The 17,270-nt window shown below is 49.2% G+C and overlaps 1 protein-coding gene across 3 annotated transcripts in view; it reads left to right on the top strand.

Moving 5' to 3' along the window:
- Nucleotides 1-5,113: 5,113 nt before the first annotated feature.
- Nucleotides 5,114-17,270, top strand: part of SLC6A4 (solute carrier family 6 member 4) — a 32,860-nt gene continuing 20,703 nt past the window's right edge. For 2 of the 3 annotated variants that reach the window (XM_024979631.2, XM_059877730.1), the window contains exon 1: nucleotides 5,114-5,195. The gene's annotated coding sequence lies outside the window, so the exon portion shown is untranslated. Of the gene's footprint in view, nucleotides 5,196-16,481; nucleotides 16,965-17,270 lie in introns of those variants that run through there. The other variant, XM_024979632.2, reaches the window with a different exon arrangement.

The raw sequence follows: 17,270 nt of genomic DNA, 5'->3' as shown, positions 1-17,270 counted from the left end.
GTACGTCAGTGCTTAACAGGAAGGTCTAGATTTCAGGGTGACTGGACTTAGGGGAGCAGAAGAGGGAGGTAGAAACCCTCAAAGGTTTTCTTCACTTTTCTCACTGCCTGCACCTTTCTGGCTTCAAATTGGCCCAGCAGAGATTCCCAGTGGCTCAATGATAAAGAATCCACCTGCCATTGCAAGAGACGCGGGTTCAATCCCTGGTCCAGGAAGATCCCACGTGCCTCGAAGCAACTAAGCCCATGCGCCACACCTACTGAGCCTGTGCTCTAGAGCCAGGGAGCCTCGACTGCTGAAGCCTATGCACCCTAGAGCCTGTGCTCTGCAAGAAAAGAAGCCATTGCAATGAGAAGCCTGTGCATCTCAACTAGAGAGTTACCCCTACTCGCCACAACTCGAGAAAAGCCTGCGCACAGCAGCCAAGACCCCACACAACCAAAATAAATAAAAACATTTTTAAAAGAAAAAGTCAACCCAGGAGAGGGAGAATCCCAGCACCTTTGGACTCAGGCAGGAGGGTTGGCTGAGCCACTTGGAGCCACGCAGGGCAGGGACCAGCCACCGACCCTCTCTGCGTCTCAGTCTCCATACCATCTTTGGTGAAAAGCTTTTTGAAATGTATTCATAGGAAAGGTCACAGCTCAAAAAGGAGAAAAACTAAAATATATTTTTAATAACAAAATACAGCCAAAGGGTTGAAAAATGCATATTACCCTTGTGGTAGGAAAAGAACAAAAAAGGAGGCAGATAATGTACGTGGGAGACAGATGCTCAATAGATGGGAGCTATTGGTAATAACCAGTTCACAGAGCTTCTCCAATGTGTCCGTCATCGAGCAAGGCCCTCTGGGGGTTAAAGTAATTCCCTGCCCTTCAGAAGTTTATCGTGTAGTTCGCAAAATAAGATGTATATACATGAGCCCGTGGCAAAAGCAGATGACTTGCTATGAGTGAAGTTTTCCAGTAAATATCATCATAGTTAGGAAAGGGCTCGAAGTTGGAGAAGGAAAAGAAAAACTGACCCATTTTAATCTAACTTCTAACCACAGTGACCACAGACATCAAGGATGAGGGTGATCAGTTTTCCAAGAAGAGACTGAGGGGGGAAACCTCCCTCTATGCAGAGGCCCCAGTTATCTTGAAGTTCCTGGAAGGGAAGAAGAGCTAAAGACAGGGAGAGTATTCTGTCGTCTTGAGCAGACCAAGAAAGCTGGGAGTAGGAGGGAGGAGAGAGGCGTGACTTCAGGGGCTAGAAGCAGAGAACCTGGGTTCTAAAAATAATTCTGTCCCTCTTGCTCAGACCCTGAGCAAAGCCCTGGGTGTCACCTCCTGGCTCACAGCACCCTTATTAGTAAGTTAGAGAGAAAATATTTGCTTCCTTCCTAAGGGAATAAAAAAACCTACGGTGCTACTGAGTAATTCAGCCCCGTTTGGGAAGGAAACAGTTTGCACTGCAAGAGATGGAGCTGCCCTGAAAATCCTCCAGGCTTCTCCCCTGCTTTGCCATAGCTTGGGGCCCCTTTCTGTATTCTTTCTTTCTCCTCTCTTTATTTCTTTTTAAAAATTATTTTATTGTTCTTATTGTTATTTTGTTCATTTTTATTTTTTGGCCATGCGGTGCAGCATGTGGGATCTTAGTTCCCCAACCAGGAATTGAATCTGTGCCCCTTGCATTGGAAGCGCAGTCTTAACCACTGGACCGTCAGGAAAGTCCTTTTCTCTCTTTTTTAACTTTTACAATTTTTTTAAAATGAGGCTTTTCTGGAAAAGTTGTAGAAAAGTATTACCAACATGACAAATATTTAAGTAGTATGAAAAGTAATACCGTGAAAAAGCAGGGTTCCCTCCTACCCTTAATGTCCTTTCCCTCCAAAGCAGTTAGGATTTCCAGTTTCTTCTACATGCTTACAGCGATTGCAATACACAGAGAAAACCGCCTCACTCCTTTCACTGCTGGGCAATTCTCCAGTGTCAGATATTCCATGATTTACTCACCAGTCCCAAAAGTGCTGCCGACTTTAAGTCGGCTAAGAGTAGAAGGCATCTCCCTAGCTGTCCATTGCCAACACTTGTGTGTGGGGCGTGCTGTGTGCTGACACAGGGATGGGTATTAAGATCTGCAGAGAGGCAGAGCCCCTTCCCTTGGGAACTCAGAGCCCAGTGGAGGAGGTGGACATTTAGGAAAGGTCTGAGGGCTCTCACGGGTCTGTGCGGCTGGGGTGGGGGTGGGGTGTCCTGGTACTTGCTCTTCTGGCTTCAACTTCTCTGCCAAGATGGAAGGTAAACACAGCTGCCTTCCAGACCGTGGCACCGGCGAAAGTGTTTATAGTCAGGGGAGGGGATCCCACAGGAAGGAAGTAAAACCAGAAACCTTGACCCAAAGATATCATAGAACATACGGTAGTCACGACACCTGTCAAATCTGGGGAAACAGGGTCTTGTCCAGCAGAGGTAGTAGGCTCATAAGGAATGGGAGACCTGGGGCCAGGAAAAAGTGACCAAGGACACACATCACCTACTTGTAAACGTTGTCTGCCTTCCTCGGGGTATTCCTCTCCCACACCGCCTGCACATCCCACCCCTGGCACTCCTGAAGGGCTTTCCCTCCCCTCCCCTTGGCCTTGCTTCACCTGATCAGAGACAGCCTCCCCCGGGGGGCTTCTAGGTAGAACCCTATGGGGACGAGCCCAGGGCTCACAGTGACAGCAAATCCTGCTCTGGAGGTGCTGTCCCCATGCATGGTTGGCCATTGACCCTGTCACCTAAACTACACCATGTCCCAGGAAAAATAAGCGGGGGTGCTGGGAGGGAGTCTGGATGCTGGAGAGAGCCAGGGCAGGTATGGCACAAGTGGGGAGCAAGACAGGGAAGGCTGTGCGTTAGGAAAGCGCGAGTCTGGATTTGTTGAGGCGAAAGTGGGGCAGCGGAGGCCACCTGGTCTCTGTGGGACGACACCCACGGGGAAGAGAAGAGAAAGCACCTGTGTAGAGAGTAGATGGCCCGTCTGCAACAACTTTTCATGGACTCTTCCAGGGAGGCCGTGAGGAACAAGGGAGAGGTCGCGTCTGTGTAATCGCAGCGGCTCCTTGGCCAGAGACTAAGAGGGGAGAGGACTGGCCCAGGCGGTCCAGCGGGGGAGAGAGGGTGGGTGGGCAGTGCCCCTCAGGCGGAGAGGGCAGTGGTGTTACTGCACACGTCAGCCCCTTCCCGCCCGGCACGCGGGGATGCCCACCACCCTCATGATCCCTATTTTACACATGAGGGAGCCAAAGGCTATACCAGCCCAGAAGAAGGAACTTCCTCGTATGGGAATAAACCCATGCAGACAGTACAGGGTCAGAGCTGGGGTTTCACCCAAGTCCCGTGGTCTAGGTCAGCACCACACCCAAGAAAACAGTTCTGAGAGGGGCTGGGAGGGAGGGAGACTGCGCAAGAATGGGTATTAGGGTCTCGGAAGAAGGTCATGAGTGGTCAACAGGCTCGGGAGACTCTGGCATGGTGTTGAAAGGCCACACTAAGCCAACGTGGAGGACAGACTGGGTGGAGACGAGAGTCTCAGCCAAGGGCTGGGGTCCCAGTCCCCTCCCAGGCCCTTCTCAGAACCACACCTTACACTTGTTACACTCGTTCACACAGTGGTCACACACAGTGTCCATCTGAAGGGAGGGGCTGCCTGACGTGGGCCTCTCATCCCAGGATATGACCCAGGGATGAACTGCCCAAATTTCCCTGGGAGTCGCCATCCCCGCTATGCTTGCAATCCCCACCCTGACGTCTAGGTGGCGCCAGAATCTCACACTGATTCCTCCCAGGTTGGGCGCCAACCACGCCCAGTGAAGGTTGTTTCAACTCGGTCCCTGCAGACTCCAGGTCCACTCAGCCGGATTCTCCCTCAGTTTTCTGGATTCTGTTCAGTCCAAGCAGCGAGTGGGGGGAGCGGGGAGAAAGGGGTTGCACACTTGTAACTGCTGTTTCTTTTCTGCCTTCTACTTGGCTGGGACCTTGGCCTCTAGGAAGAAGTAGGCGCGTCAGCTCTTGCCCTCCCATCTCAGCCTCAGGGACATCCGGAGCAAGTACTGCATCTGTTCTTTTCAAATGTAAAAAATAATTGTACTGAAAAGATAATTTAACATTAAGTTTATTTTTAAAGTTTTTAAAATTATCAAAGTAATATATTGACATGATTCAACATAATAGGCTCCTGTTGGTTTTCTTCAGATAATTAAAATATTGTTACCAATTCACCCCCTCGCCCAACACCACAGGCACACACGTTTACCAGATCGCCACCCACACCCTCTGTTCTCATACTGCTTTCCACTGTAGCTGGTTAACAAGGTGGGAAAGTGCTTCATTCATTCATTTCTTCTGCTAGTATTTACCTTGAGCCACTAGGCTGGGCTGTATTGGAGGAACCGGGGATAGCGAGGAATTAATTCCTTCTGGTCCTTCTGGACCAGAGTTCAGCTGAGCTCTTCCTGGCTGGGTTCACGTCCCAGCGGTGAAGCCGGAGGGAGAGCCAAGGGCTAAGTCCCAGGAAGAAAAATAGGGCCGGATTCGGGATGGGGGTGAGGGGAGGTGTCCGTGGTCCAGAGTGATGGTTCTGAGTAAGTGATATCAAGCTGAAACCTACACATAAAACTTCAGGAGCTATTGGCTGGGGAGGAACTACACCTGTGGGTTGTGGAGCAGCTCCTTCCCCGCGAGCTTAAAGAGCACGAGGGGTTAGGACTTCTGGCTCCGCTCAGCCTGCTGCTTGCCCCTCCCCGCCCCAGGCTCCCTCTCTACTCAGAGCGCTGGTCCTCTAGGGGGGCGAGTGTGTGAATGTGTGTGTGCGTGTGTAGTGGGAGTGGGGGGTCCTTCACTTTCCCCCTCTCCGGTTCCCCGTCCACGCCTCCCCGCCCGCCACTCTCTGGAGCGCCCGCCCACCCAGCCCCCCAGCCCTCCCCATCCCCAGGAGGAAGGCAGAGCGGCGGCAGCGGGGAAACGTAAAGTTTCTGCTGCTCAAAGTGACGCAAAAATTCTTAAAGAGCTCTTTGGCGGCGGATATCTAGAGATCAGACCATGTGAGGGGCCGAGAGTACAAATAACGGCCGCGCCAGCGCCGGAACAGACAGCGGCGCCCGGGTGCCTCGACGGCGCGAGGGTCGCCGGCTCCGAAGCCCCGGACCAGCCTCCGCGGACTCCCGGCAGGTGGGTCCGCTTTCCTCCCGGCTTTTCAAGCCCACTTCTCTCCAGAACTTCATCCCGCGAGCCCCCCCCCCCACTCCCGGGGGCGGGCGTGGGGGGTTTGGGCAGGGCTGGTGCGCACGGAGTCGGACCAGGGGACTCGGGCGTTCGATAACCTCAGAGCGCTCCTTCCTGCCCGGAGGCCTGGGGGGCGGCCCCAGTTGCCCAGGAAGGTCCTGAGCTTGGAGGCAAAAGTTGCTTTACTTTCAACCCAGGGCTTCTGTTTGCTCTTCGCTGACCGCCATCGCGTGCAGCGATGTGTGTGTGCAGGCATCTCCGCGGGTAGAGCCCTGCTGGACACAATGCCCAAATATCTAGAGAAATCTCCGAATGATACTTAAGTGGGACGAGTCTCCGTACGCTTGGGTGGTTTTCACTCGCAGAGCCGATGCACGCTCAGTCATTCAGAATTCATGTGAAACCCACAACTCCAGAGAGCTGTTCTACATGGTTGAAGTGTGTGCCCATCAGTTGCTTGAAAAATGTGTACGTTCAAATTTGTTTTCTCAAAGGCTCTCTGGAGCTAAAGAACACTAAGAAGCACATTTCTTTTTGCCCTGGGTCTTCTGTGTAATGATTTTTTTTTTTTTTTCAGTTGGGGTTCTAAAGATTTCAGAGGGATGGGATTTCTAAGAGTCAGACCTTAAAAAGGCTTCTGTGTTAGTATTTTTATAATCAATTTTGTTCAGAAAAATGAACCAGGTTAATGGATTATTTATGAGCCTGCTAGCTCTCATCATAGTAAGAGGAGATCAAATATTTAATGTGTGTTGCCTTAACCCACATTAGACATGGGGAAAATGTCTAATAAAGCGACGTTGGGATTTGTTGCTTATTGAAGTGGAGGGGGCACCGTGGGCACGTGGATGTTTGGGTTTGGGGAGTGGAGAGAAACACACAGCTTTTACTCTGTTACTCGCTTTCCCGTGAAGCCACCGGTGCTCAAAGGTTGAAGTTTTCCTGCCTGCTGACTGAGGTGGGGGTGGCTGCTTCTAGCATGGATGAGAAGGCAGGTTCTTAAGAGGTTTGTGCAAGCTGTTTGGGGCCCAGGATTTCATTTTTTCCCCCTGAACCTGAATAGGAGCAGATTGAAACTGCTTCACAATTAATCAAAAATCCCCTCAAGTGATCCATCTAGGACATTTCGGATGTGACCCCAGCACAGATATTCAAACCCATTGCTTTCAGTCTCTTTGCTTAAAAATATTTATACTAGGGGTGAATGGCGGGGTTGGGGTTTTAAGTTTCAAACTTAAAACATTGAAGTTTTAATGCAATCAACAAAACTTCAGAATGCTTCTCTGCTTTAAGCAAACTTGATTTTTTCAAATTTTATGAGCATTTTGATGATGCTTGGAGAGGCATGTCAAAGGGTCACAAATGGTTGGGGTGACTGTGGAAGGAGGTGCTTGGCTGTGAGTGTTCTCTCTTACAGCGGGCTTGCAGAAACATTCTAGATATGCCCCTCCAAAGAGAATCGCAAGTGATGCCGGACATTCAGCCAGTGAGTGACCATTCTCCTTCATACACTGCAAATGCTATCATTTGGGAGAACAAAGGCAGGGCTGCCTGAAGAAGTTTAATTTGGCCTAATGAATCAACAGGATATGTTCGTGAGTTGACTTTTTAAATAAAGATGACTGGGCGGCCAAAGGGCAAACTATACAGTCCTGTTCTGTCCGTTTAAGAAGGTACCTGAGACCTTAATTATTCCCTGTCACAGGTCAACTCCTCTGGGTCTCGAGGTTTTAGCTCTAAGCTAGGGGCGGGGGGCCCTGCATAACCGATGTCCATGTCTCCTCCAGTCCCCTCCGCTCACTCTGTGACTGTGACCCTCACTTCTCTGCTTTAAGCAAATTTGAGTTTAAATGATGGTGCAAAATGCCTGAGGGCCGGGACAGTCTGCCCGGATGTTTCCGTCAGATTAGGGTCCTCTGGGGACCCACGGCTTTCACTCTAAGGCCAAGGCTTTGCACACAGACATGCACAAGTCCTGCAGTTGAGCTTTGTCCAGCCAACAGGGGCCTGAGTTCCCTGACTCCTCGAATCCCCTTTACAACTCCTCCACCTAGTGTGTGGGGCGGGAGAAACAACACGCGCCCACCTCCCCCCACACACACCCCCGAGCTTGGTGGTGTAACACAGGACAGGCTTGGGAGCCGGATCCAAGGTCTCATAAAGCGCCCTGTTCCTCTTTTCTTGGGTAAGTGATGCGGGGTCCTCTGTTGCTGTGGGGAATCCCACTTCTGGGCTTAAGCAGGCAAAGTAGAACCCTAAGGAGAGAAAACTGCCATCTTTCTAGGAAGGAAAGGTGGAAAATAGATGAAAGTAGCATTTTAAAGAACTCTGGCATAAATGACTTCCCCTGGTCAGAGGGTGACCTGCTTTTCTGGGGTGGGCACAAGACCCACAGTCGGCCAGCACAGGTCCCCGCCTCCCCGCTCCACCATTTCCTGGCAGAGCTCATCAAACTGGCCTGGGCCCACATGCAGAAATGATCCGAGTCAAGTCTCGGTGGAGGAGGCGTTCCCTCCTGCCTGCTCTTTGTCAGCTGTCAGCGCTTGGGAAGATGAAGGCTTATTTACTGAACACCAGCAGCATCTCTGTAAGCCAGGTGCTTCCCACCCTGTGTCTAATGGGGTAACAAACCCAGTGGAGATAAGACCTGTGCGAAGTGGTCTGGCTGCTTTATTTTCTTCTCTTTGGCTCTGCTGGAACCAGGTAGCAGCTCCCTCGTTGCCACCCAACCCTGGACAAGGGGCACTCAGCTGTGGGTATTTAAGCCATTGTGCTCAGTTGTGTGTGACTCTTTGCCATCCCACACACTGTAGCCCGTTAGGCTCCTCTGTCCATGGGGTTTCCCGAGAAAATACTAGAGTGGGTTGCCATTTCCTACGGCAGGTGATCTTCCCGACTCAGAGGTCAAACCCAGGTCTCCTGCATTGCAGGCAGATTCTTTACCGATGAAGCCACCTGGGAAGCTTATCTTTCTCTCGAAACTGAAAGTGTTACTTGCCAGTTGTGCCACACTCTTCGCTACCCTGTGGACTGTAGCCCGCCAGGCTTTTCTGTTCATGGAATACCTCCAGGCAAGTATACTAGAGTGGCTAACCATTCCCTTCTCCAGGGGAGCTTCCCAAGTCAGGGACCGAACCCACACTGTAGGTATCCCACATTGTAGGTGGATTTTTTTTTTTTTTTTTTTTTTTTACCATCTGAGCCACCAGGGAAGCCCCAGCGGTGCCTGGGATAGCTGACTGTAGTATTTAAGCCATAGAATTTTCTAAAAGCCAGGACAGGATAGCTCTCCATTAACCCCCCAAACAGAGTGAGAGAGAAACCCCAGAGACATGGAGACAGGAAGGTGGTGTCCCAGGGCCAGCTTGATGGCCAGGGTCCCCAGGCACTGACATGTGGCAAGTGGCATGGGGAAGGTCTCCAGGGATCCTGAGGTCCAGGTCTTTGTGTCATTATTTGAGGTCGGAAGGGAAGAGGTGGGGGGTGTGACAAGGCCAGTGGCAGATGTGGGAGAGCTGCTTGTGTGCTTTGGGTGAACCCTGAGCTGGAGGCTGGTAGGTGGGCTCGGGGAGAGAGAGCCGGTCACTGGGCCTTTGCCTCCTTGTGTTGTGTGGTCTTTCTGGGCGTATTCAAGGAAAAAGAAAATTGTACTTTGCTAGGGAAGGAGAAGGCAATGGCACCCCACTCCAGTACTCTTGCCTGGAAAATCCCATGGATGGAGGAGCCTGGTAGGCTGCAGTCCATGGGGTTGCGGAGAGTCGGACACGATTGAGCGACTTCACTTTCACTTTTCACTTTCATGCATTGGAGGAGGAAATGGCAACCCACTCCAGTGTTCTTGCCTGGAGAATCCCAGGGACGGGGGAGCCTGGTGGGCTGCCGTCTAAGGGATTGCACAGAGTCGGACACCACTGAATCGACTTAGCAGCAGGGAAGCTGCTGCAAGAAAATAAACATTCCTACCCCCACCCCCAAGGGATTCCCTAAAATCAGGGAAGGGCAGAGTTGGAAGGGGACTTGTTGACAATCTGCTCCAAGTCCTCCATGGCTTGTTCAAATTCGCCACAGCCCTGAGGACCTGGCCAGGCCTTAAACTTGAGTCTCCTGAACTTTTCCCTCCACTGGGTGTGTTGTGTTAACAGCTAATTGAGTTAGCTGGCTCTTTTCCTTGTTTCAGAGGAGAGGAGCTGGGGCAGGAAGGAAAGAGAGAGGCGGGGGGGAGAGAGGGGCGAGAGGAGATTCGCTATTCCAGGCTGCGGCGAGCTTTGACTGAATGGAGGTTTCTCAGCCCGTCCCAGGGGCAGAATTCTTTTTCTCCCCTCAGTGTCTTATACTGAAAATTTTCAACTGAAAAGTTGGAGAAATGGTCCCCTGAAGCTTCACCCAGATTCACCACATTTTGCCACTTTTGTGCATGTACTTTCTAATTAGACACATGTCCAATTTTTACATATTTAACACATAATTTGATACTGTGTAAAATATAATTAATGAAATGATTATACTACATATATAATTTTGTTGTTGAACCTGTGAAAATTTGCAGACATCCAAATACTTCACCCCGAATGCCTTTTTTTTAAAGATATTCAGCACTTAATTATAAAATAAGCCTTGTGTAAGATCATTTTGCCCAACTGCAGACTAATGTAAGTATTCTGAGTGCATTTTAGGTCGGCTAGGCTAAGCTATAATGGTTGGTCGCTTAGGTATATTAAATGCATTTTTTTTTCCACCCCTGAATTCTTCAGCTTGTGTTTCCTAAGCCCAAGGACATTCTCCTACATAACCAGAGCCCTGTTGTTATCACATCTAAAAAAGTTAACATTGATAAAACATTCTTATAGAATGTACAGTCCATATTCAAATTTCCTCCACCATCTCAGTGATGTCCGTTTTAGCTCAAAGCATTACTTTTTGCGACCATCAACTCCTAGGGATGAGGAACAACCTCTTGCCCTGATTTCACTGCATCTGAGAATCAGATCAATTCTGAGTCATCATGAACTGATTCTTCGTGAGTGTCCCCGAACCATGTGTGTGACATGTTGTAAAACATTTCAGAACTTGTAGGAGCACAGGCACCTTCAAGCAACATTACCCAAATCACGGACAACTTGTGGCTTGAGGGCACCCCCGTGCCCCCCTCCACCCTGCTGCCAGACCCCATCTGTCCCTTCACTCAGCTCCCCCCCGCCCCCACCCAGAGAAATGGCCCCAGTTCCCCCTTCCCGTCATCGTCACTCACATTGTATTTAATTCCACTTCCAATCCCTTTCTCCTCCCCTCCTCTCTCCCACCAGCTGCCACAGGTAAATCCGCCCTTGTTTCATAACACCCTGTCCCTGGGGCTGGTTTTCTTTCTCTCTCCCCCTTGACTTCCTTTGTGGGTCTAATCCTGTCTGTCTCACACAAAAATAGTTTAGTAATACACCTGTCTTAAGGAAAAGGAAACTCCTGTGTTTGGAAATGCTCCCAGGTGTTTTTGAAAGCTTGATTTCTACTTATGGCATAAATCGCCTTGTAACAATAAAAGAGGATTTAGAAGGTGTAAGCGATACTCCTCATTCTGCCTAATCGAACACGTCACCTGTTCGAGTTTCCCAAGTCTCTTTCCTGGCCTTGTCCACACCAACACAGATGGCAGCCCCGGAATGAAAGCTTTCTGCAAAAAGTTGCAAGTTGTGTAGTTAAATGTAATAAAGGATCTGTGACCTCAACCTGTAAAGGCACTTCCACAGATTCTACAGACGAGTCTCTCTACCTCCTCATTCTCCTCTCCTTAAATTTAGTTTTCCTCAGGAACCAGAAAGAATGGTAAACAACTTCTAATGAGTTTGTCACCTCCCATCTCCTTACATTTTAGATGTTTTAGTATCTTTTGGTTAAACAAGGGTTTTGTAAACTAGCTTAGGAGGTTAACCACCATTTGCAACATTTCCTTCTGTGGGTTGAAAATGCACTGCAAGTTCCAAACCAGCAACTCACAAAGGAGTGTCTGGAACACAAACCTTTGATGGGCATGCCTGCTGGTACTTGTTCAAGGCCTAACAGCACAACCTGGGCTCCTCTTTATCCTGGACATGCCGCCAGTCTTTTCCATTCCAGAGTTGATTACCGTTGTTGTGGTGTGATGGTCCTTTCTCCACCCCGGAGATGCTCAGCAGATCTTCCTGATGGGTGAGGAGGGAGGAGGGGCAGACCCCCTGAGGATAGGACCCGGGAAGAAAGAGTAGAGGCTCACCTGAGCCTCACACCTGCCAGCATGGCCCGAGCCCAAGAAACCCAAAATCAACCCAGAGACCCTCTGGGCTGGGAGCGTGCACACACCTGGTCAGCAGGAATTTGAGGCCAAAATGTATAAGTCATGGCCTGGAGATGCAAAGAAACTGGACACAAAAGGATAATAAATGATGCTTGATAATCAGTGAGGAATGACAGATGAGATCATCTTGGGCTGGGATGGTGAGAGAAGGCTACATGGAGGAGGTGGATAGAAACTTAAGCCAGGCCTGGAGAACTTAGGATGATTAGAGGCAGCGAAGGGGTGGGGTTGGGGATGCACTGGGCATGCTCAGTGGCCCACCTGCCCCTAATAACCTGGGTACTTGCTAACAATGCAGCACCCACATGGATCTCTTTATTAGAATCTCTGAGCAAGTAGCCCAGGAATCTCCCGTTTACAAGTTTCCTAGTGATTCCAAGCCACCGATTGAGAAGAACAAGCAAGAACAGGTGAGGGCCCATGGAAGGGGATGGAGTCCATAGCTTCTGGCTCAGGGGGCCCACCTGTGCTGCGGGCAACGAATCACTAAACCTTGTGGGCTCCAGCTTCCTTCCCTGGGGTGAGAAGTAGAACAGCAGAATGGGTTGTGTACGTGTGATGGCAGAGTGGTCATCAACTCACTGTCATGCATTGGTGCTTTCCATGCACTAGACACTGAGCTAAGCATTTGTCATACTTTTATTGAAGTCCCACAACAGCCTTCAGGGAGCAGGAACTTTAATGGTCTGTTTTCACACATGAGCAAAGGGAAGGTCAGAGAGGTTAAGTAACCTGCCCAACGTCACACAGCCAGTCAATGATAGGTCTGGGATTCCGGTGCAGATCTATGCGACAGGAGAGCCCTGAGTTGTGGACACACAGACTGTTAAATGACACCCCAGGAAGGTGGTTAGTCTAGCTTTCCTGTTCATGTTTACTACAGGAAGGCTATTTCTCCCTATCCATGCCAGATCCATTTCTTTTTTATTAAACAATTAATTATACTTTTGCCCAGCCTCTGGAGTGATCTTAACCCCAGCACAAATGGCTAATCCTCTCAGTTTTACCCTCTGTGTGGAGGGAAGCTTGAAGCTATCCTTCCCCAAGGAAAGTTCTGGATGGAGACCCTTTTTCCTTTCTCATGGTATCTGGCCGAGATGGCCCTGAGGATTGTAGCCTGTTTAGTTCCTCTCCAAAAAATTAAACTGTCTCTTACAAGGCACTCTTTGGGTAAGGAGATGACTGTGATAGTCATTTCTATCCCTAACATCCAAAAAACAAGATTTTCTCCACTCGGTCCGTTCAGATCATGAAGTCTTTCTATGTTGTTTGAAAGGCGAGCAGGAGTCCCGGTGGCTTACGCCCTAAGACACCACACCCCTCAGAGAACTCAGCAGTCTCTTCAACAGATACAACAACAAACCTTCATTTTGCACTGTGGAGACATGGACTGGAAGCAGCAAAAATCCAGGGTCCCGTGACAGAAGCAGTGTGTGCAATAGCAGCAAAAGGAGGACCATTAAAACCCAAGGACAATTCGAAGCTAAAGACGCAAGGTATCTGAACACGCTGCATCCGGTCAGCAGAGACCTCGGTTTACAGCAGGTCGGCGGCAGCACTTGCGAGCAGCAGCGGCCTCTCCCTTGATCCGCATGCTGATCAGATTCTGGCCTGCTACCATGGACTCCTTGAAGGCAGGACCAGGCCTGCCTTGTCTGCAAGAGCCTTAGGTATAGTAGGCGGGCAGTATGTGTCTACTGAATTAGGCCCAATCCGTGGCAGCGGGCCAGGCTCAGTGTTGACTGAACATATACAGGCATATATGTTTGCTGTGTTTAGTAAACATATATGTTTAGTGTTTGTTATAGGCACAGTATAACCCTATACCGTGTTACAGGGCTCTGCAACTTTTATCATCCTTGGTGTTGTGGGAACTTTAGACTCCCTCTGAATAGAGAGTACAAATTGCCACTTGGCTCTATAACCTATAATTAATCTTATCTCAGCAGTAAACCCATAATTCTGGTTTTGGTGGGGGGTAGGGAGGTGTTTTCATGTATTTGTTTTTTTTTTTTGGAAAATGAAAGTGAGTGTCCCAAGAGATGAACTCACTTTGATCTGGACATGTGACGTCAAAGTACAAAATTTCTGTAGTGTTTCTGCTTAGAATGTGCTGAGGGGGGTCAAACAGACAAGTAGAGTCATGGGCATCTCCAGAGGGCTGGGTGGTTTCATGACTCATCCATAATTATCTGCTTGTTCAGTTACTGGTTCCCCGGGCTACAGAGACCGAGCTTGTGGAAAAAGGAATGGAGATGTGATCGGGAGAAGTTGAAATGGAAACAGTTCTTTGTACTAGGGGCGGGGAGGTGGGGTGAGTACGCCCACCCCCTGGGCTGGGAGGAAGCACGGCTGTAAACAGACAGTCTTGGCATCCTGTCACCAGCACCCCTGTGTGGCCCCTCGTGTGCAGAGTCGCGGGGCGGCGGTACGTCCTGGGCGTCAGGCCGTGGTCCCACCGTGGAGCTGGGTGACCCACCCTCAGCCCATCACCTGCTCAGCCTGGGAAAACGGCACGTATCCCAGATGCACACGCAGGCTTCTGGGGCTGTTTCTGGCCACAGGGAATCTCATGTCTCCAGGAGAAGGTCACAGCTGTAACAGTGACCTCCTTTGCAGTCTCTCTACCCAGCAGGATAAAAATACCTTTAAAAAAAAGAAAAGAAAAGAAAGCTTTCAAGAGAGCGTTCTTAGAAACCAACCTTATTAACATCTCTTCCTTCTATATTCCTGGGCTGGCTCACTCTCAACTACTGCTATCTGCTGGTCTCAGGGGGAGAAGCTGGTCAGTGCTCTGCAGAACCAGGGAAGTGGGAAAGGAGTCTGGTTCCACAGGCAGCATCCTGTATGTAGAAAGGGGCCCAGGTCCCGCCACCTGTCTGCTCCTGGCTGACAGATTAGTCCCTGGGAGGGGGTTCCTTCTGAAAGGTAGAGGAGTGAGTTGAAGAAAAGGAGACGAGCATCTCCTTCCTGTTTGGTGGCTTCGTGTGGCTGAGCTTATCTTCTTGCACCTCAGGGTCTTTGATTGGGGTGGGAGAACCCCGGAAAGCAGAGCTGGATAGAGAGACACCACCCTCAGGGGAGAGGCAACCTCAAGTCATGACTGGGCTAAAGCACCCTCTGAATAGGTTTTCTTATGTGGGCCATTTCAGCTGTTGATAAAACTTTTTTTTTTTTTTTAATGCTGAGGGATATTTCAGGAAAATAAGACATTGTAATGCACAGCAACAATAGTCTGGTGTATTTCTCTTTTAGGAGTTGCTCATAACAGTTGCCAAGAAATTGGGATCCTTAGGGGCTGAACCCTAGAGGACCCTGAAGAACATACATTGCCACTCTCTCCCCACAGAGTTCACCAGCCCACGCACATTCTCCAGCTTCTTGCAGAGTGCCCCAAGGGAGGAAGCAAATAAAGTCTAGAACAACACAGGACTCCTGCAGCAGGGGGGTGACAGAACCACTGGCTGGCTAAACGGTTATTCCCCCGCTAACGTGTCCTTCCCAGACAGGTGGTTTTCCTCCTAGAGAGCGTGGTAGACGTGCTGGAGGAAGGTTGGGTGATGATCTTTGAGCTTCAATTTTAAATGAGAGGAAAGTTGCAGCATTAAAGGTTGGGAAACATCCCTACAGAAAATTTGGGGCAAAATTTTGAAGATGGAGAAAGGAAGACCTGGGTCACTGGCAAGATCTGTCAGCTGGCTGCCATCTGACCATCCGCACCTGGTAAAGCTCTTTATCTCTGCCATCTGGTCTGTAGGTTCTTCAGTTTAATGTAGAAAACATGTCATTTAGAGGCCAGAGGCAAGTACAAAAGCCTTCTCCAAACAAAACAACCAGAGACTGCCAAGTTCAGGTTTAACTGTGTATTTAAATATATTGATACCTCATCATCTCTCTCCAAAAAAAAAAAATTAAAAATCCCTTAGCCTGGTGAATGCTTCCTCATGGTGGATGAGAGGATGTGTTCTTATTTTAGAAGTCCATCAAGTCTAGTTGAGGTCCTGGGGAAGGTGGGGTGGGTGGGGTGATGGGGAAGGCTGGACAGAGGCATCAAGGTAAGCAGAATGGATTTTTATCTAGATCACTCTTTGTCAGAAATTCATTTCCTTCTCTAGGTCACGTTTGCCTCCTTGAGCTGAGGATAGAGTTGGGGGTGGGAGCCAGTTAGATCGAGTAGAGCCCAGGACACCTACCTCACACTTCCTATACACACACACCCTCGCTATATAGAGCTGGTTTCTCTCTCGTTGCTCTAATATTTTTGGATCAATCAATCAATGCCTTTAAATTTTTTGTTTTCTACTTTACAGAAAGAAACTACACAGTCAGCAAGGAACTCTAGTTACTTGCATCCCCTGTTTTCATTTCTAATCCTTACCAATATTTATGTGCGTAGGCATCAGTGTGAAGCAACTACTCTGTGTTCTAATTTTTCACTTACTACGTGTTTGTCTCTACATGTCCACATGTAGGTAGTTATAGTCAGTGAAAGCCCCACCAGGGTAAGAGACATTCACTGCCATTTTTACAAAGTCCCAGTTCCTAGTCAACCTCTGACTGTTGAATTTAGAAGATTCATGTCAGACCTTTGCAGTTACAAACAGCAGTAGCAGTCATCCCTAGATACCTTTTCCTAGAAAGGTATAATGTGATTTGAATTAAGCCGAAACATGTGTCAACTGCAAACTGTTTCAGAGTTTGAAAAGTTCAAGTCCAGAAGGTCAAAGTCAGCTGGAAGGTCCTGGCTCCTTACTACTTTATATCTGGTATAGGCTTGAAGTCCAAAAGGGCTCGGATTTCTACCCCATGTAGAAATCTCAGGGAGCTGAGCTGACTTCCCTGCACCCTGGCCCACGGCAGTGACATAAAGGCGTAGCAGCCCCGAGGCACGTAGGGACGGACACCAGCCACTTTGGCATCCGTAACCTCCGCGCTCCTCTCTCTGGCTCTTCTGGCGTGAATGAGAGGTGACCCTGCCTGCCCACTGTCACAAAATAACAAGTGGCTTAGCCCCAAGAGTTGCTGGGCGTGGCAAGAAGAATAAATGGTGAGCACCAGTGCCATTTAAGGCTCAGCCAGACTTGCAGAGGCAGATGGGAGTGCAGAAAGGGGAGGTACAGGTGGACTGCACACAGCTAGAGGCAGCTCAGACCTGCCCAGGGGTGTCCGCGAGCTGGGCTCCTGCAAGAGTGAAAAAGTCTGCACTGAAGGAGCTAGGGGCGCCTAACAAAGGTGGCCTTTTCACCTCTCTCCTACGCTCCAAATCACACCTGTAGTTGGTATGAAATATACTTTCGAGTGTTCAATTTAAATGATGGAGAGGACTATCCTATTTGCTGCCAGAAACTGCTTCTTTGTTACTTTTTTCCCAGCATAGCATCCAAGACAAAGTAAGTGTTCTGTGAAGCTTTGTGGGACCTTTGTTCTTCTGAGTCCCCGGTAAACTCCAGGGTGGGGTTCCAGTCCCTCAGCTGAAGTCAATACTTTGTTCTTAATGGAGCCTATGAAAAACCTGGGTTATTTGCTATCTATTTTCGATTGCCTGTTTTTTTTTTTTTCTTTTAAAACTACTCGGTTGTGATTTGATACCTAGCATGGGTTGAAAAATGTTGATTTTATTGACTCTTATGTAGCAAATAGGATATCTCTCGTTTAACAGATGGCTTTGTGATCCCATTACCTGATGTAGTTCAAGA

Source organism: Bos taurus, chromosome 19 (genome assembly GCF_002263795.3).
Source record: "Bos taurus isolate L1 Dominette 01449 registration number 42190680 breed Hereford chromosome 19, ARS-UCD2.0, whole genome shotgun sequence".
NCBI classification, from domain to species: domain Eukaryota; kingdom Metazoa; phylum Chordata; class Mammalia; order Artiodactyla; family Bovidae; genus Bos; species Bos taurus.
Note: the sequence above shows the minus strand (reverse complement) of the source record. Positions and strands in the feature narration are given on the sequence as shown.